This window comes from Canis lupus, chromosome 26 (genome assembly GCF_048164855.1).
Source record: "Canis lupus baileyi chromosome 26, mCanLup2.hap1, whole genome shotgun sequence".
Lineage (NCBI taxonomy): Eukaryota > Metazoa > Chordata > Mammalia > Carnivora > Canidae > Canis > Canis lupus.
The window spans coordinates 12,442,497-12,464,891 of NC_132863.1; the positions used below are offsets into that span (position 1 = coordinate 12,442,497).

The window sequence follows — 22,395 nt, forward strand, 5'->3', positions numbered from 1 at the left end:
ACCTCACGCCCATTAGCAGTCACTCCTCATTCCCTCCTTTGGCCCGGCCTGGCAATCTACAAACTCTTCTGTCACTATATATTTGCCTCTTCTGGACACTGCATATAAATGAGATCATGCAGGCCTTCTGTGACCAGCTTCTTTCACTTGGTATGTTTTCAAGTTTCAGTCAAATATGGTATACCAGTACTCCATTCCTTTTTATGGCCAAATGATGTTACATTGTAGGAATATGCCACATTTTATTTATTCATTCATCTGTTGAACCCCATTTATCTGTTGAACCCCAACCTCTGGGATTGTTTCTACTTTCTGGCTACTATGAATAATGCTATTTTGAATATCTATATACACATCTTTGCATGGACATACATTTCCATTTCTTTTGAGTAGACACCTAGGAGTGGAATTGCTGGGTCATATAGTATTTGCTTAACCATTTGAAAACTGCCACTTTGTTTTCCAAAGCAGCTGTGCCATTTTACATTCCTTGCACCAATATATGAGGATTCCAATGTTTCCACATCCTTATCAACACTTGCCATTATCTTTTTGATAATTGTCATCCTAGTGAATGTGAAGTGTCATTTTGGTTTTGACTTGTATTTCCCTAATGGCTGATGATGTTGAGTATCTTTTCATGTGCTTATTGACCATTTGTATCTTAATTGAAGAAACATTTATTTACGTCCTTGGCCCATTTTCTCAAGGGGTTGTCTTTTTGTTGTTGTGTTGTAAGAATTATTTATATATTCTGGATATTACAACCTTGCCAGACATATGATCTGCAAATATTTTCTTCCCTTCTGCAGGTTTTTTCACTTTCTTGATGGTATCCTCTGAAACAAACAAACAAACAAAAAATTCAATTTTGATTAAGTCTAATTTCTCTCTTTTCTTTTGGTATCATATCTGAAAAAACTTTGCCTACTCTACAGTCACAAAGATTTTTTCCTATTTTTTCTTCTAAGTGTTTAGTAGTTTCAGTCCTTACAATTAGATCTATAAACCATAAACAATTAGATCTATAAACTATTAACTTTTGTGTATAGTATAAAGAAGTTCAAACTTACCATTTTGCACATGAATATTCAGCTGTCTAAGTTCCATTGATCAGAAATACTATTCTTTTCCCCCATTGAGTAGTCTTGGAAACTTGATATAATTTTTGATCCTTGAACTAGTTGTGAAAACACTAAATGGCCTAAACTGGACATTTTGAACTATAGTGACTAGATTATTACATTTTTCCATTAGATTTTTCTTTAATTTGATTGTCCTTTAAACGACACAGAGAATATCTCAATCCTAAACTTTAAAGGGGCTTTTGGATTATTTCCAAAACTTAATTTTCACTGTCTCTGAAAAATGAGAAAATTCTTGAAATTTTTCATTGACTTTCTTAAATCTTTGTCTCTGTTAGCTAGATAAGTGAGTATCCTAACTAATGCTTCCTTGTGAATTTTACAATTGACAAAATTTAATTTTTAATCCCAGTTTTATCCTTAATCGCAGTTCGATTACCCAGTCCTTTTCTGTTCTAGTGTAATATAAGGCAGGTTTGATGTACAAAGCATTATAAAGCATCACCTAGGCAGATGTATGTGAATGTAAATGGGAGTATTTTTAGCAATAATATTTTTACCACTAGATACTGCGTAATGAAGAGAGAGAGACATAAATTTTGTGTACTAAAAAACTTGTCATCCATTTTAAAGATTTACTTATTAAATATACACAATCAAGAGATATACTAAATTTGCTTGCCTAGTCATATTCAAGGATCATATCCGTTATGATCTTGTTAGTATTCACAAACTTTCTATGAGATGGTAGTAGTCAAAATGCCACTATTTATAAGAAGTGTATCAGTTAGCTTTCGCTACATAAGAAACATCCCAAAATACAAAAAAAATGACCACTTGCTTAGCTCACAACTCCATGGGTCCATTGGACAGTTCATCTGATCTGGGATTGTTCAACTGGTCTTGGCTAGGTTCACTTAGGAGTCATACAGGTAAACTGGCAGCTGGATAATCTAGCAGAGCCTCACTCACATCCTGGAGGTTGGTCATCTATCAGGGATTACTTGCTTTCATCATTCAGCAGCCTGCCCAGACTTCTTCACATAGAAGTCTCAGGATTCAAGAGTAGCAAGAGAGGGTAAGCCCCAATTTACAAGCACTTCTCAAGCCCTTTATATACATTTGCTACTATATATTAGCCAAAGAAGTCAAGAGCCAACCAGATTCTAGAAGAGGGAAAAATCCAGTTACAGAGAGGAACTGCAAAGTATGTGGCTAATTTTGTTATCTATCACAGAAAGCAAAACACGAGATTTCATAGGGGTAACAAAATAAGGTCTTTAGCATGGGACTTCCAATCATAATTTCTGTATACCTACTACTATTTAAAGTTTTCTGCTACTTCTGAATAATTCCTTTAACAATTATTTTTGCCTTCATTGGGAATTTTTGTTGTTATTTAAAAAGGCATAATGCAAGTACATAGAAAGAAAATATAAAGAAAAGAAAGAGATACAAAATGAAGAGAAAGACTCTCCCTCAATCTTTCTCATTCCCTCCCCACTCCACGCTTGCTCCTTATGGATCATTTTTGTATAGTTCTCCCTTCAGGCCTTTGGAGGTAATACTAAATAAAATGTTTGTGCCTTTATGTCCACATTTACCAACACTAAGCAGTGTCTGTTCCAGCCCTATGTGGACATAAGAAATATTTAGTTTATTTTCTCTATAGCTCTTCCATCTACTTTCTCTTCCTTCTTCTATGTTTGTTGATTACATTTTTAAATTTTAAGTCACATACTAAGATCTCTATTTCAGACTCATCAGCTCCAAGCTGTAGCTCTCAATTTCTCACTGTACAAGATGAGGTATTTCATGTTCTGACATCTTTCCACTTGGCTTTCACAGCCCACACCTCTACCACTTGTCAGAATCTGCCAGGCATCGCATTACTTTGACAATGTTGTGTACCATTTATATTCTGACTTCTATTTATAATAAAGTTCTGCATCCACAGTTTGGTTCTGAAAATCATGAACCAATAAACAATATTAAAAATATGCTGATCATGCAGAAATCATTGGCTAATTGAACTCACAAAGAGGTAATCCTGTGTCTCTTAACCTGAGTCATTTGAAGGAGAGTATTTCAAACATCAAGGTCAAATGTATTTTATGACATTCTGTCACTTGTTTGATATAATGACCCAGTTCAGTTTGCTTCAAATTTATGACGATTTTCTTATACTTTTACAAATCTGTCGAAGAATTTTATTGCATTCCCTTTGTTTTTCTTGTTGTCTGAGAGAAAGTATTCATATTTTATCACATTCTTTAAAGCACCAACTTGCCTTATCATGCTACTTGTTGGATGATATAAAATGCTTCTAGGCCATAAGCACAGCTGTCTTCTTGTTTCTTTTTATTGTTCTCCTGGGTTAGTTCTATTGTTTCCTAAAGCCTTTGGATTTCTCTTGGATTCTTTTAGAAATGGTGTATAGGAGTTGAGTTTAATGAGTCCTTACACGAATGAATGTATCTTTTATTTCCTAGAATTCTAGACCCCTGTTTTTTTTCTTCTTATAATTTGAAGGCATAGTTATACCATCTTTTAAGATACAAGGTTGCTGATGTGAGAATTTTAATGCCAATCCAATTCTTAATCTTTAGTATGCAATGAAGTTATGTTTATTTAAAAATTTTTAATGAGGTATAATGTACAATCCAAAAGTGGACAAATTATAGCTTGATGAATTATCTCAAAGTGATCAAATAAGAGATAAAACAATATCTGTGTCTCAGAAGCCCTCTTTGAGTCTCATTTCCAATTACTACCCTCTTCTTCTAATAAGGCATCATTTTCCTGATTCCTAACAGCTTAATAGTTTTAACTGTTTTTGAAATTTATAAAATAAAAACAAAATAACATATATTCTTTGTGACTAGCCCCTCTCACTCAACATTAGGTATGTGAGATTTATCCACATTGTTGCTTATAAAATTAATCTATTCATTTCAATTTCTGAAAAGCCTTCCATTTTATAAATATACAAAAACTCATATTTTTTAATGTTTATACACATTTGTTTGTTTCTAGTCTTTGGTTGTTGAAAATAAATTATAAACATTTATGTTAGTGCACATATATTTGCTTTTCTAATGTGTTCTATTTTATGCCATTTAAGGTTGTACAATATGATTCTGTTAAGTTTTAGAAGATATTATCAAACTATTTTCCAAAGTATTTTACCAATATCACTCTTACCAGCAATGTATAAAAGTTCTAGGAGGATCCCTGGGTGGCTCAGCGGTTTGGGGCCTGCCTTTGGCCCAGGGCGCAATCCTGGAGTCCAGGGATTGAGTCCCACATCAGACTCCCTGCATGGAGCCTGCTTCTCCCTCTGCCTGTGTCTCTGCCTCTCCCTCTCTCTCTGTCTATCATAAATAAATAAATAAATAAATAAATAAATAAATAAATAAATAAATAAATCTTTTTAAAAATGTATAAAAGTTCTAGTTCCTCAAAATCTTCACCAGCACTTGGTATCATCAGTAGCTATTCTGACTGGTGTATAGTAGCATTTTGTTTTTCAAGCTTTGAGTATCTCTGTATTATCAATGTTGGCCATTTGTTATATAGATGATCAAGTTTTCTGCGAATTTTCCTAGTGGGTTGATTGTATTGCTTAATTGATTTGTAGGAGTTCTTTGCATATTCTGGAAAACTATAACCCTTAGTTGATTATAACATATATCTTCTCTCATTCTTTGGCTTGCCTTTTATACTCTTTCAACAACATGTTTAATGAAGAGAAATAGTTTATTTCATTCATCTTTTCCTCTGTGGTTAGTGCTGACATGCCTTCTTTAGATTCCTTACACAAGTCATGAAGATAGTCTATTTTATGGTCTTGCAGAAGTTTTGCTCTTTTATCATGCACATTTGATCTATAATCACTGGAATTGATTTTTGTGAAAGGTAGGGGTCAGGATTCAAGTTGTCCATATTGACCCAATACATTTATTAAAGGGAAAAAAGTTTTTTGTTCTGCCACCTTTGTCATAAATCAAGTATTAATACATGGATTAATACAATTAATAATATTATTAATTATTAATATTATTAATACAATCCATTAATACATGGATCTGTTTCTGGACTCTAGGATGTTCCATTGTTCTATCAGCAAATCCTGGCACCATGCTACCCATTTTTAATTTATGGTAGCTTTATTTTTTTAAGACTTTATTTATTTATTCATGAGAGACATGGAGAGAGAGGCAGAGACATAGACAGAGGGAGAAACAGGCTCCTCGCAGGGAGCCCGATGTGGGACTTGATCCCCAGACCCGGGATCATGACCTGAGCTGAAGGCAGAAGCTCAACCACTGAGCCACCCAGGTGCCCCAATTTATGGTAGCTCTAAACTGAGGCTGTAGGTATTGTTGGTAGTGTAGGTCCTCTAATTCAATATTTTTTAAGATAGTTTTAATTATTCTTGGCCCTTACATTTGCATATAAATTTTAGAGTTAATTTGTCAATTTCCACAAAATCACCAGCTATGATTTTGATTGAAAATGTATTGAATATATATATTTAGGAGAATTAACATCAACAATATTAATTCTTTCTGTTCATGAAAATGATATATATCATTATGTATTTTGATTTTATTTTCTAGCAACAATGCATTACAGTTTTCTATGCAGAAGTCCAATACATTTTTACTAGACTTATTCTATGTGTTTGATATTTTCAATGCTGTTGTTAAGTAGTATTTTAATTTCAGCAAATTGTAAATATTTGCTGCTGTAGTACATGACACGATGATTTTTAAGGATCACCTTATATCCCTGACCAAATGTTACTTCTGAAGATCCCTTTAGATTTTCTATGTAAAAAAATCAAAGTGTGTTGTTTCCAAGTAGTAAGTTTTATTTCTTCTTTCCCAATATTAGCCATATTTATTTGTTTTTGCCTCATGCAGTGGAGAGAACCTCTTTTTGCAGTGGAGAGAACCTCTTATACAAAATTGAAAATATATGTTAATATCAGACATTCTTGTCCTAATCCCAACCTTGGGCATTTTCCCTAGACACTCATATTTAGATTAAGAAAGTGTCCTTAAAAAAAAAAAAAAAAAAAAAAAAGAAAGTGTCCTTATGGGCACCTGGGTAGCTCAGTGGTTGAGTATCTGCCTTGGGCTCAGGTTGTGATGCTGGAGTCTTAGGATCGAGTCCTACATTGGGCTCCTCACAGGGAGCCTGCTTCTCCCTCTGCCTGTATCTCTGCTTCTCTCTGTGTGTCTCTCATGAATAAATAAATAAAATCTTAAAAAAAAAAAAGTGTCCTTACATTCTTGGTTTGCTAAGGACTTTTTAAAAATTAAGTAGGCTTCAGTACCAGCATGAAGCCCAGCGTGGGGCTTGAACTCACTACTCTGAGATCAAGATCTGAGCAGAGATCAAGATTCAGATACTTAGCTGACTAAGCCAACAAGGCACCCTCCTGCTAAAGATTTTTTTTATCACAAATGATAAATTTTATAAACTGTCTTCTGCATTTATTGATTATTTAATTTTTCTCCTATATTCTGTTAATGTGATCAAATGAATTGATTTTTGTGTGTGTTTAACCAACTTTGTCTTCCTGGAATAAACTTAAATTGGTCAAGATATATATTGATATATATATCGATATTAAGTTTATTGATTATTGATATTGATATATTGATATATATTGTTAGTTTTTAGAGGATTTTTTCATCTATTTCCATGTAAGGTATCAGCTTGTTATGTTTGGAATATAACTGCCAGGTTTTGTTATCAAAGTTATGCTAGCCTAATAAATGAGTTGCAAAATGTTTCCCCTCTGTTCTTTGGAAGAGTTTGTATAAAATATGTATTCTTTCTTTCTTTTATAGAGAAGTTTCTGGAGAAGGTAACATTGCCTGAAGAGCTTTTTTTTTCCCTCTTCTTTATGTTATATTTTACTAACAGATTTGATTTATTCAATTATGGATTCAATTTAAAGATTATAGGTAAAATGGCATTTCAAATATCTCTGAGGATTTAAGCTTAAGTTAGCAACTCTTCCCCTAGGTTATTTATGCATCCTCTTCAGTCTGTTGTCTTTTTGCTTATCTTGTTATTTCTCCTTTCCATGGCCATTTGTCTTCAAATACTTGGAAATGTTGGTTATCCAGTGATTTACTGCAGAGGACCAGATTAAAAACATCAACAGCTGGCTTGAATATGCTCAGCCCTTATCAACTCCTACACTAAAGGACACTTGCTATAAAATCTGTGTGTGTGTTATGAGATGATGTCAACTGGCAGGCTTCTCTTTTACTCCCTAATAGAGCATGAAAGAAGAAGCTGTTCCCCTCCTCCAAATGGCATAATTAGAAGGGTCCTAATATACAAAGCTAACCCCTGTTCTGGATGCCCACTTTCTGACCAAAACTTCTGTTTCTTTAAGGAGTATCTCTCTGGCTTTATCCTGGAAATTAGTTCTGCAGCTGTACTCAAGGGATGATGAAGAAGGGTAGGAGAGGCTATCCTAAAAGCCACTTAGCAAAGAAGTCAGCCAGGCCCCTACTCTATCCCTTCTCTCAGTTCTGCTCTCCATATCTGCAGTTTCACTGGTCACAGCATGAATCCCACACTCAGCTAACAACTTCTGAGCTCATTCAAATCACCTGTTGGTATGATCCTACCTTTCAGAAATTTCTAAGTATCTTTGTTCCACTGATGTTCCCTTCTGTTTTAATTCCTTCCTGTCATTTCAATATTTTCCTTTTTGTTTAGCTTTTTAGATTTTTATTTCACAAGGTTTTTTTTGTTTTTTTTTTTTTTTGGAATATATAGGATTAAAAGATGTATTCAATCACAGTTCTTGAATTTAAACATATTTTTAAAAATTTGAATAGTATTTATTACTTAGTAATATTATATAAATAACATGAAACTAAGGAATTTAAAGTGATAGTGGAGTATGTTCAAGATTATTTTTAGAACATCCAAGAAATACAAAAACACCAACATACATGTAGGTAGGGAGAAGGGAGAGTAAAGACAAGAGAGAGAAGGTATAAAATTTAGGACAATATCCAGCCAGCTCCCTAGGGAGTTTCTTTGTTTTAATGAAAAAGAATAATAAGTATGCTGGAATAAGATTTAAAATGTGCCTATGCTATAAATCTTCATATAAATCAGAAATTAACAAGCATTTTAAAGGTCCATGTCTGCTAAAAGTACTATTTTATCTTCATTTTACTCATACATATCAAATAGATTATGCATATCGCGTGTAAGATATATCACCAAGAAATACCCTAATTTATCAGTAAAATCATTCATTCTATTAACATGATAACTTCATGCTTATACTAATTTAAAGGAATGTATGTTATTGGTCTTGAAAATAAAAACATACATCTTCAACCTCCCTTTCCCTGCCTCCTAACCCAGTGGCAACCTCACTGGCTAATCTATATGGACCTTAAAAAGCTAACAATAAAACAAAGGACAACCCAGGGCCCAGGAGTGATGAGTAAGTGACTTAATTGGAAATGCCCTATTTACTACATAGGAACCACCCTGATAAATTATTTTATAAGGCATAAAGAATTCCCATTTATGCCACTTTTTAATTTTCAAAACATATTTTCTCGATCTGAAAAAAGTGTACCATTTTCAAGATGTGACGGTTCTTCTCCCTCTGCCTACTCCAGCTCCCTCTCCCATTCTCTGCCCTACTTTGTACCCCAGGAGGACACTTCCCTCAGCACAGCCTCTTGTAGACCCCCTTGCCAGCTGGCTTCCACTTGGGTCAGGCCACTAGGAAGTTATGGCAGGAGATCACAAGCTGGGAGGTGAGAAAAGTCAAAAGATTTCTCCCTACTCCGTCTTAGCTTCCCTCCCTGGTCTCTGACCCTGCCTGCCTATTTACAGCTTCCTCTACACTCCAGTGCTCCATGGACTCCAATGACAGCAATTCCTTCCACAGTGGTAATGACCTCCCATTAGGGCTAGTCTCCTTCCCTGGCCTGTTCCCTTAGCCCTGACCACATTTCTGTAGCTAGTCTTGTCACCAGAATCTCTTGTCACCAGGGTGAGCCCTGTTTGTGGTTGGAATACTGACAGATACACTAGATTTCAGAAATGATATATATAGTTCAAATCCTAGTCATATGGGGCCCTAAGTAAATCTCTGCTACCTTACAGTTAGAAATTCTGTTGATGTCCTCTGATTGTGAGATCATTTTAAATGACAGGAAGGAAGGAAGGGAGAGAGAGAGAAAAAAAAAGAAGAAAGAAAGAAAAAGAAAAAAGAAAGAAAGAAAGAAAGAAAGAAAGAAAGAAAGAAAGAAAGAAAGAAAGAAATCTGAATAGGCCTGACCTAATCATTCAAGCCTTTTAATGGGAGTCTTGTCCAGTTGGTCATGGAAGAGAAGTCAGAGAGATTCGAAGCATGAAGGGTTTTGACACCAAGGAGGTTCTCTGCTGCCAAGATGGAAAGGGCCAGGTGACAAGGACTTCAGAGTGACTTCCTGAGAGTGATTCCCAGCCGAAAGCTAGGAAGACAACAGTGACCTCAATCCTATAACCACAAGGAAATTAATTCTGCCAGCAACCAGTGAGCTTGGAAGAGAATCAAGAACCCCAGAGAGAACAGCCCTGGCCAACAAACTGATTTCACCTTGACGAGAATCCAGACACTATGCCCCTGAACTTCTGACCTATAGAAATTGTGAGGTAAGAAGTTTGTGCTGTTTGAAGCTGCTAAATTAATCCAGCAATTAAGCAGATAATGTGTTAAATGTAATAGAAAATGAATACAGCGATACCCCAACCTCCAAAATTCTGGGAGTTTTGGTTCATCTGGGTTGGGGTCCAGGCTTGGGGAATTTCAATACTTTTTATCATAGGCGATGCTAATATTCAGTCAGGAATGAAAATTATTTTTTCCCCTTTCAACTGAACTGGAACTTGCTGAAAAATAAACCCCTAGAATAGTTTTCATCTTTCCAGTTCGCCTAGTCAACAAATAGTTATTGAATGTTCACTGGGTGCCAGGTGCTCAGGCCTGGGGATTTATTTAAAGGTAAACAAAATCATGGGATGCCCAGTGGCTCAGCGGTTGAGCATCTGCCTTCGGCCCAGAGCATGATACTGGAGTCCCAGGATCGAGTCCCACAGCAGGCTCCACGCAGGGAGCCTCCCTCTGCCTGTGTGTCTGCCTCTCTCTCTCTCTTTCTGTGTCTCTCATGAATAAATTAATAAAAAATATTTTAAAAAATAAAAAAGGTAAACAAAATCAGACACCATCATTTCCCTCATGGAGCTCACAGTCAAGAGTACGAGAGAACACATTTTTTGAACACCATGTTTTTTTCTGCACATAAGGCTAGGTTTCTTTTTACAGAAATTGGCAGAAAATAAGCACTTGCTTAATACTTCGGTGGTTGCACTGCATCTCGTATTTCAGGGTGCCTTCTCAAATATTTTAGCTTGAACACAGAGTCCTGTGTGGGGAAGATAAATTTGCTGGAAATGCCCTTGATCAGCGGGAGTTTGGTATGCTTACAGAGGTCATTTGATTAATCCAGAAAAAAAAAGTCGGATAAGAAGTCAACATAGACTCAGTCATCATTCTCGGCATTAAGACACCGGGATTGCAAGTGTTGGCTGTCATAGTAAATAAGTCTTTTAAAATCACCTTTAAAAAAAGAGTTTGAGGGGCAGCCTGGGTGGCTCAGCGGTTTAGTGCCGCCTTCAGCCAGGGGGTCTGATCCTGGAGACCAGGGATTGAGTCCCATGTCGAGCTCCCTGCCTGGAACCTGCCTCTCCTTCTGCCTGTGTGTGTGTGTGTGTGTGTGTGTGTGTGATGAATAAATAAATAAAATCTTTTAAAAAAAAGAGAGTTTGGAAAAGAAAAAGATTAAACAAGTAATTTCACCAAGAAATGTAAAATAACTACTGTGATAGGTGTTTCCAGAGGGAGGTACACATAAAACAGAGGGACAGGAATTGGGGTTGGGACAGGGGAATGTCAGGGAATATGTCTCTGAAGAAGTATTCTTAAGCAAGGAAGTCAAAGAGGAGGCCATGGGAAGCAGGATTGAAAGGTAGGCTGATAAACAGATTGCTCACACATTGGTTCTCAGGCCTGGTTGCAAATCAGAATATCCTGGGAAACTTCCCAGAGATCCTGATTTAACGTGTTGGAGGTGTAGTCTGGGCAGCTGGAGATTGTCCCAGTGTACATCCAAACAGAAAAAAAAAAAAAAAAAAAAAAACAAAACAGTATGTGTAAAGTCCTTGTGGCAAGAGGAGACTTCTCCAGGAACTGGAAGAAGGCTGGGCATAAGGAAGTCATGGCCCTCCCCAGATTTTCAATAGCCATGTTACAGACACATGTGACACAATTTGCCCTATTTGAGTCACTCTTATTCAAAGTATTTCTAACATGTTACCTTGTATTGAAAAGTCCTCTCTAGGAATTCAATATGTGAAGTAAGAGAGATTTCACCAAAATTAAAAGGATTGTCCCAGGTTAAAAAGTAAAGGATCTTGTAGTTTATTTGTACAACCTGCCTACCACCCCCACCACCCCTACGATCCCCACTCCCACCACTCAGCCTTGGTCCAGACAGAGACATGTTTCTAAATTCCAACATCGCGTGATTGGAGAGGGGCAACAATGCTCTCCTGAAAGAGAGAAAGAAGGCAGCATTTAATGGTGCATGTCTTTTCTTTCTGGCCTGCCCAACAGTGTAGTCAATATTACATTCCATATAGCATATAAAGAGTTCACTACTGACCAAAGTGCAAATTGTCCTTTTAACGGCATTTTGATATCAGCTGCATAATTTGCATACAGCATAGAAAATAAACTTGATTGACATGGGATAATAATCTAAAAGTCTCTTTCGGCATAAAAAGACCCAATCACTCTCAAACTACCAAATCAAACAGGGTTATGCAACATACCTTGGTCACTGTTGCCTCTTATTCATCTTAAGCAAAATTGGCCTAGTTGCTACTTCTCTGAAACCCCAGTATGTTCCTGCCTCAGGTCCTGTGCACTCAGTATCCCCTCTCTTGGGATGTCATCCTCCTGTATCGTTGCCATTCACTTCCTTACTTTCCTCAATTACCTCTCAGAGTTTCCTTGACTACACAATTAACAGCACTGCTCTGATTCTCTATACTTCCTCCTTGCTTCAGTTTTACTTGCACTATGTATTATTACCCTGTGATGTATTATAAAATTGCTTACTTTTTGTCTTTCTCCTCAACCCTGACCCAGTTTGTAAGCTCCATGAGATCAGTAGCTGTATCTCATTTGGTTGCTAATTCTTAAAACCTAGAATGGTGGCTAGTGCATACTTAGTGCTCAATATATACTTTTTAAACTAAAATAGGACCATTGATAGTAACATAAAAAAACAAAAAAGTGTTTTCACAAAGAATATACTCTTATAAAAAAGTTAAGATTCTAAGAGAAATGGACACATGAAGGAAAACTATAAAATATTTCACGGCTATTTTCTGGATAGTTTGTGATTAAATTTTACAGAATGTCAACCTTCCTTGAAAATTGCTCTTTTATAGATAGGGCCACTTGCATAAAAATTAAATTACTTTTCTGTAGCATATTCCATTAAATTCTACAGGCATTTTATTCATCAAGGCAAATAAAAATAATATGATTTGAAGTTGAACAGTTCCTCATATTTTTGTTAGAAATCTCTGTGGAATGGACAGTGATAGATCAAAAGAAAGTTACATAACTTTTTAAATCAAAAAGCAATATACAAGATATAAAGATGTTCAAAGTGTGGAAAATAAAAAGTATGAGTAAATACATTTTCGGTTCCATTCTTAGTTCTTCCCAATTTTGTTTAGTATTGTACTAAGGTATCTAGCATAATAATAAATATATTTCCTAGTGATAAGAACTGAAATCCTTGCTTAAGCTACCCCCATTTCTCATCATCTCTTGGAAACCTCATATAAGCATTTCTCATTGAGTTTGGAGTAATGTCATGTGACTGCTATTTAGTCAATGTGGGCATTGCTTGGATGCAATTAACTGTTCATTATTTGAAAAGAAGTTATGACAATGTTTTTCAAAGCTGGGTGTACACTAGAATCAGCTGGAGGGCAAGTTAAAACAGATTGCTGAGCTCTACCCCAAGTATCTTTTTTTTTTAAGATTTTATTTATTTATTCATAGAGGCACAGAGAGAGAGAGGCAGAGGGAGAAGCAGGCTCCATGCAGGGAGCCTGACGTGGGACTCGATCCCAAGTCTCCAGGATCACGCCCCAGGCTGCAGGCGGCGCTAAACCACTGTGCCACTGGGTCTGCCCCCACCCCAAGTATCTTGATTCAGAGGTCTGGAGCAGAGCTGGAGAATTTGCGTTTCTCTCAAGCTCCCAGGTGATGCTGATGCTCCTGATTTAGGGACCATCTTTGGAATAACACTGGTCAGTTGGGTTTAGAGGGTTCCATTTCCTTCATCTACTCCTACATTTCAGAACCACCCTATGAAGTAGGCCAACCAGAGAAAGAATGAGTTAAACATATACACGTAATTGCCTGTGAAAAGTGTGTGTTCTTTGTTTTAATTTTCATAAATAATATCATTCTCTATATGTCGTTCCTCAACTTGTTTTCTTTATTTATGAGAGAGAGAGAGAAAGAGAGAAAGCAAGGGGAATAACAGAGGGAAAGGGACAAGGAGACTCCCTGCTGAACAAGCACAGAGCCTGATAAGGGGCTCAATCTCAGGACCACAAGATCATGACCTGAGCTGAAACCAAAAGTCAGACGTTCAACCCACTGAGACACCCAGGCAGCCCCTCAACTTGCTTTCTTTTACTTAATATTTGGTTTTGAGGATTCATGTGATGTGCTCGCTAAATATCTAGTTTATTCATTCTCACTCTGTCATGGTATCTGTTGTATGACTCTATCAAAATTTTAACTCTTCTCTTGGTGGACGTTTAGGGTCTTTCCAATTTTTTTTATAATTACAAACACTACTATAATCAATACACCTATACATGTCTTCTTATACATATGGGTCAGAGATTTTATGAATGGAGTTGTTAAGTCATAGGATATTTGAATCTTCCATGCCACTTAATGCATCAGATAGATTGTGTGAATGGTGTCAATTAATGGAAACAGTGTGAACTGTTTCCTATAATAGTGTAACCCTGAGCTTGGGTATGTAATTTCTTTGGCCAATTGGATGGTAGGAAATACGAAGCAAACAGAGGTTTGGAAAGTGATTCTATGATTCTACTTGCATCATTACATGATTAAACATGCTCACATTTGCTTTTCTGAGACTGCTAGGAGAATGTATCTCACCTGCTGGAGCAATGTAATAGATATATAGACATAGATATAGATATAGATATCAAAGAAAAATTAAGAAAAGCCCAGGCATCTCATTGGCCATCTTAGACTGGCCTTCAGCCAAAAATCAACAATGCAACTTATCTACACTTGTTTGACTTATCTAACTGACCCATAGCTGACCACAGATGTATAAGTTGACCTAACAGTAATAAATGGTTCCTGTTTTAAGACATTAAGCTCTGGAGTGGTTTCATACACAGTATTATTGTTGTATGACATAACTGATATACTTGATATTGGTAAATATTTTCCCAAAGTAGTTGAACCAATTTGCATTTCCATCAATGATGGTTTCTCACATCCTCCTAACACTTCATATTATAAGACTTAAATGCTTTTGCCAATAAGACAGTTATGAAACTGTACCTTGCTAAGAGTTTTATTTTTACCTCCATAATTACTAGTGAATATGAGCATACTTTCACATGCTTTTTGGCCAACCATTCCTCTGCCTTTTGTACTTTTTTTTTGCCTCAGCATGAATCAACAAGAGTTAAAACCATTCTAAGATCTTTAAAAATTAAATTTTCTGAGAAAAAGAATAAAACTTGACTAAGTTGGAGTGAATCCAAAAATTAATTAATTAAAATAAAATGTCAGTGTTCCCCTCAAAATTAGACTTTCTGATAAAAGAATGGGAATATGATCAATGGAAATCATCCTCCCAAAGACCCACTGGATCATCAATTATTCTGACTACTAGTAATAGGGTCTGTGTATGTGTGTGTTTGTAAGACAGATGTTATAATATCAAATTTAAGTGTAGGGTAATATCGCTGGATTTGCCGTAAACAATGCTAACAATTGCATGAAATTGCAATTTGGGATTGTCTAAATTTGGGCCACCAAAGCACCAAAGCTGATTTGCTAAACTTGGGTGAATCTCACTCACACCAGACATAGGAGAACATCAGGACTCCTGGGTACCAACAATCAACAGCTACCATTGGGCTTGATCAGTGCTCACCCATTGGCATTCTGATCATGTGACCCCTGGCAGTCTACAGCACCCAAAGGCAATGGGTGTGGCAGAGTCATCCCTTACCCTATGAGATCCTTGCAGCTGGTCCCCAGGATCTCCCCTCCTCATGCCTTGTGTCAGGAAGAAGTTGGCCATGCCTATCTCCTCCAAATGGTTTGGTGACCATTAGCCCCCAGTTCCAATGGACTCTTCATTCCATGTGGGAGAGTGGTGCTTTCCTAAGTCAATCTTTTTTGTTTTTTTAAGATTTTATTTATTTATTCATGACAGACACAGAGAGGAAGAGACACCGGCAGAGGGAGAAGCAGGCTCCATGCAGGGAGCCCAACTCGGAACTCTATCTGGGTCTCCAGGATGACCTGCTAGGCCAAAGATGGCGCTAAACCACTGAGCCATCCGGGCTGCCCTCCTAATTAAACTTAAGCCATGTCTCACAAGGGATGACTATTCCTTGCTTTTATGAAATTGTTCCACTTGTTCCTTTTCTCCTCTCTCCTCCTCTCAATCACATCTTTTTCTGTATCCAATTTTGACAAATATTTGTAAGGTATCTACATGTGCCAATACTACAGTGTAGAGACTAGCCAGCCATAGCTGCTACACCCTTGCCTAGCACAGAAGAATGCCATTTAAAAGGTAATTACAGTTCTCCTGGGGATCACATTAGCCATCTATTATTAGCCCATAGCTGAAGTCACAGTTATAGTTCAATGCTTTGCATTGAGTACCTTGGAACTTAAAATACAACCCATATATTTAAGCTGCTATTTTTAAGATTAAGATTGATTCCTGTCCTCAGTCCATAGCCAGAGCCACATTTTCTCATTCTCATTCTCATCCTCTCCATAGTAAAGAAGAACACACACACACATAAAAAAAAAAGAATAAATTTAATTATGAATCTGAACATAGTGTCATATTCATCTCAATCTTGTGGAAAACCTGGTTAAGCCTCCCAGAAGATCCCTCTCTGTGTCACAACATCATCTTCCTTGTGACAGATTTCACATTTCTTTTATATCATGAGGTAATGACTAAATTGCTGCTCAGGGAAATGGTATTTGGCTAAAGGAAAAAAAAATATTGGTGCAAGGGGAGAGATTTGTGCAGTCTGAATGCCTAGGTCAATTTCTGATCTGAAGAATAGAATACAAATTATGTGATGAATCAATATATTCCCCCACACCACAGCAGAAAAGAAAAGGGGCTGGGGCTAATCCCAAATGAGATACTTTGTAGAAGAGAATATGACACCAACTCATGGAGATTTTCTACTACATGTGTCTCACGCAAAAAAAAATAAATAAAAGTGTGGGGGAATGCCTTTTATACCAAACATATATCAGATAATGACATATAATGAAATGCACACATCTTCTTGGGGAAAAAAGAGAAGCTATTATATTCCACTGAGAGGCATAATGTATCAAAGAACTAAAAGGCTCCCTTCAATGCCATAATTTTCTCCAAAAATTTTCTGGAAGCATTTCACCACTTTAAAATACACCCATTAAGACCAATACTATCTAGAATAATTTGGAAGACTATAGATTAAACTTTAATACAATGCTTCATATATATTCCTTTGCATACTGATCGCGAGGGAGCGACAGCAAATTCTGTGTGCCATAATGCATACTGCCAAAACTTCAGAATAGTTCCACATTTCTCTATAGATGCTTCATGATGGGTTTTTTCACCCATCCATTCATTACTATTCAACAAATATACATTAAATACCTACTGTGTACCAAGCATCCTTCCATGATTAAAAATAAAATGATGAAAAGAGAGACGAAATCTCAGGCTTCCTGGTGTTTATACTGGGTAAAGAGTATTAAACTTTGAAACAAGTAAATTCAAGGAGGAATAAGTGTACCAAAGAAAATAATGAAGGGGAATGAGATAGAGAACACCGAGAGGGGATGGGACCTACATTAGATAGGGTAGTCAAAGAAGGCCTCTTTAGGAAGTACAACGACATGAAGGATGAAGGGGGCAGCCATGTGGAGATGTGAGGAAGGAGTGTCACACATAGAAATAGAAGCCCCAGATGGCTGTGAAATGTTCGTGAAGCTATACTCCTTCTTTGATTTTATCTCTGTAGTATGCACTATTGATAATCTGACCAGATACCCAAGATCAGCTTCCTGTATTCTTTATGTCTAACTTTGTGTACCTGCAGCTTCATTCAGAAGTCTTCTCTTGGGCCACTTTTGAGCCACATTAAGCAAAAAGTCAAAAGTTTGTGTCCTCTGAGAGGAGCTGGAGAAAGACATAGGCATGAAGGCTTAGCTCTGTAGCCTTGAGTGAGGGGTTGGAAAAGTCTCTGCAGTGTAATTTGCACTCCTGAGATCCCCTGGGATCAGGCTGAGGCTGAACCTTTGCCTTAAGTCATATCCCTGCTTGGCTCCCTCTTCTTCCTTGACCTGCTTCTTCTGAACTCTTATTGGTTTCTCCTGGGAACACATTTTAAGTGAATCACCTTCACTCAAATCCTCATTGGAGGATCTGCTTCATCCTCCATGCCGACGTGAATAACTGAAAATATATCATGTTGCATGCTATGAATTATCCTGGTATCTGAGAATTGTGGAGTTTGGGGAAGATACCTTGTTGATGATGATGATGATTGATGATGGGTTCTGGTTCCAGTTTTTCTAGCATGTAATCATGTGACCCTAGACAAAGTCATAACTCCGGACTTTAGTTCTTCATCTATAAACTGGGTGGGTGAAGGGATTGGTGACCTCCAGAGAAATTTTCCTAGGACAAAATGATATGCTACATGTATGCATGGATGGGAATGATCTACTGATACATAGTCACAAATGCTGCATGCATCTAGAGGGATAATGGTGGTATACCCAATGGGATGTGGAGAGATCAGTGAGTGATTTTTCCAGTAAGTCTCTAAGTGGTCTTCACTTTGTTTACTGCTGTGAGAAGTAATGAAGAGCGGTTGGTTAAGGCCAAGAACAATGATCAACGGAAGTTGCTGGGAGTCAGGAGAATTTGGGTGTAATTATGCTTTTACCTTAGACCTAAGTAAGATTGAATGATGGGAAACCTCATCAATGAAGGGAAAGAAAAAAGGCCAAATGAAAACACACTTAAGAAGTGTCTATTCTCGGGATCCCTGGGTGGCGCAGCGGTTTGGCGCCTGCCTTTGGCCCAGGGCGTGATCCTGGAGACCCGGGATCGAATCCCACGTTGGGCTTCCGGTGCATGGAGCCTGCTTCTCCCTCTGCCTGTGTCTCTGCCTCTCTCTTTCTCTCTCTCTGTGACTATCATAAATAAATAAAAATTAAAAAAAAAAATAAGAAGTGTCTATTCTCTTGGTGGGAAGAGCAGAAGCTAAGAACCAAGACAAAAGCTGCCCAATGTGATTGTACCTGAATCCCTGAATCTGGACATGTCCACTAATTCCTGTTCCACTGTAGCTAGAAAGTAATTTCCAAAGCTTTTGAAAAAAGGAAAAAATGGAGAACAAGCAAAAAGAAGCTCAACTTTACATTATGCAAATAACTATATAACAGATATTCAGAATGTATTATTTAACATTACCTTAACAACCATTGCAGTAGAAAAAAAATAGATCTAAAAATAGCTGAGTGTAGGCAGCTAGGTGGCTCAGTCAGTTAAGCATCTGCCTTCAGCTCAGGTCATGATCCCAGGGTCCTGGGATGGAGTCATGGATCATGCTCCCTGCTCAAAAAGGAGTCTGCTTCTCCCTCTCCCTCTGTCCTTCTGTCTCACTTATGTTCTCTCTCTCTCTCTCTCTCTCTCTCTCACTCTCTCTCAGAATAAATAAATAAAATATTTTTTAAAAAATTAGCTGTGTGGTGTCAGTGACATAACTGAGTCTCAGGTTTCCTACTTTGTAAAATGGAGGAAATCCCTGAATTCCAAAGGGGCATCCTGAGGTTTAGAGCAGAGAAATAGTTGGCATGGGATGCACCACAATCAGCACTCCCTCTAGGACTCACTAAGCATTTTCCACCCCTACTCTGTTTCTCTGCTCTTCCCATGGCTGACTCTGTCCTTACTACTCAGTGGTGGCCCCTTGATAAAATACCAATTATTAACATGTTATTCTAGGTGTCTCTTGTACATTTCCTCAGGGCACAGATTCTGACATTCACTCCTAACTCAACATATGGTAACCATGGATAGAACAGACCTCACACTCTCCCACTCTGTAGTCTCTGAACTCCATTAGCCAGGTATATATCAACATTGGAGAGGGGTACCTGACATCAATCCACCAGGTCTTGCCTTTACTGCACTTCTGGTGAAAATCATGACTTTCTAAACTTATCTTGTGCTTCCTGCAAGCTTTTCTATACAATTTGATCTTTTAAGGAGGAAAGAAAACCACATCTTTATATCCCCAGGCATTTTGTGTCCTTCGCTAAAATTAGTACAGCTGCTGCTATGCTATTTTAGGAAATGCAGGGTATCTCTCACTCTTCAGACCTACCAGCTTAACCAGTTTTGAGTAGCATTATGCAATATGTAGTATGTAGGTTAGGCACCACCAGTCTGTTCTTTCTACCCCAGTGCACCAACATAGTTAGCAAGAGTGTGATCAGGTAGGTGCAAAAGCCAGTAGAATGGATACATGTGATATGAAGAGAAGTGGAAAAGTGAAAATCCCAGAAAGATAATGTTTTAGGCCAGTCTCCCTAGAAGCAGAATACTAGATGGAGATTCTTGACAAGTGATGGAGTGTTCTCAGGAGAAACCTGTCAGGGAGTGAGAAAAGTGGGGTAGTACAGAGAAAGAAGGTAAGCAAAATATATAGTTTCAGGTGAAGTCTAATCTCAGTTTGACCCCACAGGGAGTTTAAAGATGTGAATGACACCAAGATCAGTCTGTGTGAAGGCTGCCTCAAGAGAGGGGATGACCTACACACATCTCTTGATGGTGCAGCTCCTCGAAGCCTAGGCAATTCTCTCAGGAGAAGTGGGCAGCTGTGAGCCGGTAACAACCAATACTCACAGCAGCTGGGAGGAGAGGCTCCATCCTGGTAAAGGGGATTTGTGTGGGTACTCATCCTAGTGGCAGAAATAACAGAGACATCAGAGCAATGTTAAAAAAAAAAAAAAAAAGAGCTTTGAAATCTTTAAATTCAGGGATTGTATCTTTTACACAGAATAAAATCTCCAGCACTAATATTGGCCCAAAAGTGAAACACATACTCAATGTTAGGTGACCAATGATTAAACTAAACCACAATTTATTTGGCATAGAATAAACTGGAAGAGGAAATAGTTATTAATCTCCAAGTGAGGACATCTGAGTTAAAAGAACATGGAGTTAATTTCAAGAAAAATGGAAAATTGTACCTAATCAAGTCTTCTTATTTTACCTGTGTCCTTCAGTGGCAGATAAACTGTGTGGTGAGGAAGAAAAGTATTGGATGTGGTATAAAAAAAGTGGGGAGTCATAATCACAGCTTGGTCACTTACTAATTTGTATGTCTATAGATTAGCCTCAAATAAACAGTCTCAGGTGACTCAATTCCCACATGGAAATTGTAATAACTAAGATGCCTACCCCATGAGGTTCTTCTGAAGCTCACACGAGTTAATGCACTTGGAAGGAAACCTGTGTCATTTCAATGCAACTAACAGACCCCAAGGACAAGGGCAAAAAGTGATGTGTAGGGTCTGGGTTCAGCTAGCCACATTGGCGGCATGCTGTTCCCCTCATATCTCTCATGTCTCTTCCTATCCTAATGTCAACTTCATTCTTGTGGACTGAGCTGCCATTCTTATGAGATTGATACTTGACAGTGAAAAGCTTTAAACTTTTATCACATAAGAGGGAAGAACCTTCTTCCTTTGGTTCTTAGTAAAAAAAAAAAAAAAAAAAATGCTGACTAGAACTCTATTGCACTGATTGTAAACCCTGTGAAAGAGACAGTGTTTGAAAGCCACTCTGTGATATATGAAATTGGGGAATAAATAGTTTCCCAAAAAGGAGGGCTGGTTCCAGGAGAAAAGATTTGCTGGGGAGACACAAAAGATGACTATCCACTGGGATGCTGGAAGTGGTGTCAGAAGATGGAAGCTCAAGTATCTTTTTTAATGTATTGTGTCCCTGAGCACATCAATAAATCTATCTGAACATCTTCTTCATCTACAAAATGGGAATACTAAAATATATTTCACCAGGATGTCTGGGGATTAAAATAGGTAATTTATGGATGAAGATGCTTTGAAAAATGTAATATGCTTTCACGAGTTATAATAAGGTGTTATTATGAATTATGGTGTATTAAATACACAGTGCTTCCCAGGCATATATGCATTTTGGATTCATTTTTTTAAGTGAAAAAAGAGAGAGAATGTTTTAATGCCTACCTTCTCAAAGTTTGCAGTTGAATCCACCACGCTGTAAGAAAATAGACAAACACTGCAAGGAAACAGCCTTAGCTGAAGATGGCGCTACCATCAGTCAATTCACCCTCCAGAATAGCTGGGCCCTGTAGGGAGTGACTAGGGGTACTGTTTAGAGAAGTGTCAGTTCTATCGAGATTTCTCCTTTCATTCTGAGAAATCGAAAGTGATCCCAGAATAAAGCATTTGCAGCTGTGTTGGGAAATGAGCTAGTCACGCCTCGACAATTTATGGCCAATTTTCCATTAATAAGAGAGAATGGAGTGTGGTTCAATCACTTTACAATCCAAACACTTGTTCTTAAGAATGGGGGAGACAGAATACAACGGTTTTGTTCTGTTTCTGAAAGAGCATTAATTCAATATTGTGTATCTTTGAAGAAAAACATTTAGATGGCTTTAAATGATGGGAAGGTAAGCTTTATAGGAAAATACTTATAAAGACATGCATTAGAAATACCATCTAGAGTCCACCTGTGGGCCTGAGGCCATGACCATAGTACAGGTAAGAATAGGGGCAGGGAGGAAAAGAGAGAGAGTT

At 37.5% G+C, this 22,395-nt stretch overlaps 1 long non-coding RNA gene across 1 annotated transcript in view; it reads right to left on the minus strand.

Moving 5' to 3' along the window:
* Positions 1 to 664: 664 nt before the first annotated feature.
* Positions 665 to 22,395, minus strand: part of LOC140617847 (uncharacterized) — an 81,152-nt gene continuing 59,421 nt past the window's right edge. The window contains exon 4 of the long non-coding RNA XR_012017993.1: positions 665 to 839. This is a non-coding gene — a long non-coding RNA (uncharacterized lncRNA). The remainder of the gene's footprint in view (positions 840 to 22,395) is intronic.